Raw genomic sequence first — 1,215 nt, 5'->3', positions numbered from 1 at the left:
AGTTTCAAGTAGGAACTATTTACTTTCTGTTGAACTAAACCCAGCTGAACACAACCCATCCCTTTAAAGTGTGCCAAGTGCGTCGCCTATTTGCACACTTTTTGCTTTAGTAAATACACAATTGACACAGACGTGCTTAAGCACAATTTTACGCAACAAGGTCAAACGTTTGTTTAAGCTTGAGTGCGTGGCACATGCAAATCACATGACTTTTGTCATGTGATTATGTGCTAACCGGTGTTAGCCGGTAGATCTCATCAAGTTTGTGTAAAACTGACTAAACATCTTTTGTATTTGTTTGTTTGTTTTTTACATCTACATAATCAATGATAAATGCAATCCAACAGATTAAAAATATATTGTATAGTTAAGATACATGATGTTGCAGCAGATGCAGATTCACATGGTCATTTTTCAAAATGCAGCTATGCAGGAAGATGACATCTGACACGTGATTGTGGACATATGTTATTAATGTGAGTGTGTGTGTGGGTGTGTGTGTGTTTGCTGAGCGTGTTATGACTCAAAGACCCTTTATTCACCCCCATGTAGCCACAGCGGGCCAGCTTTCACACCCTCCTCAAACTAAATTAAACCCCACTGTTTCCACCTTGATCTAAACTAGACACACACACACAGTCATGCATCTGTCCTGAGCTTGATTTGTACACACTCTCTTTCTCTGGTGGACTTTTAAGCGCCGTGACAACAGCCAACCACAACGCAGCTACTCCGAACCCTCGAGCCAATCACTAGTCTCCCTTCGTTTTTTGCCGCCCAATGAGAGCACTCCCTCCATGGATGGTTTTATACCAACGGCTTTCATCATTGTTCCAGATGAGATTGTAGCTCTGCTGCTGCTCGGCTCTCCTCTTCGCACCAAAGAGCATCTGCTGCCTGAGAGGAAACTGAGAGCTTTTCATTAGCGCCACAGCTGCAGACACGGCAGACTCCCTGATGAATTCATACTGTACGTTTCACAAAAAATATTAACTGTCGCTCCTTCTTCATCGTCTCTGCAAGCTGTTTATCACTCATCCTTGCTGCGTTACACTGGTTTCCATCATTTACAGTGTTCATCATGCTTTACAATGTTACAATACATGAAAGTGTCCACTGCTCATTAGGAGAGCAGCACACCATTATATTTGTTAAGGATTCATCTATCAACTCGACATAATCAGTATCTTAAAGACAAAGACAACTAGCAAGCAC

The 1,215-nt window shown here is 42.0% G+C and overlaps 1 protein-coding gene across 13 annotated transcripts in view; it reads right to left on the bottom strand.

The window, feature by feature from the left end:
• LOC102200379 (unconventional myosin-IXa-like) overlaps positions 1-1,215 on the bottom strand; it is a 147,837-nt gene that overhangs the window by 134,686 nt on the left and 11,936 nt on the right. The gene's annotated exons all lie outside the window — the stretch shown is intronic.

The sequence above is a fragment of the Pundamilia nyererei genome, unplaced genomic scaffold (assembly GCF_000239375.1).
Source record: "Pundamilia nyererei isolate P.nyererei 1_Seehausen unplaced genomic scaffold, PunNye1.0 scaffold00043, whole genome shotgun sequence".
NCBI classification, from domain to species: Eukaryota; Metazoa; Chordata; class Actinopteri; order Cichliformes; family Cichlidae; genus Pundamilia; species Pundamilia nyererei.
Note: the sequence above shows the minus strand (reverse complement) of the source record. Positions and strands in the feature narration are given on the sequence as shown.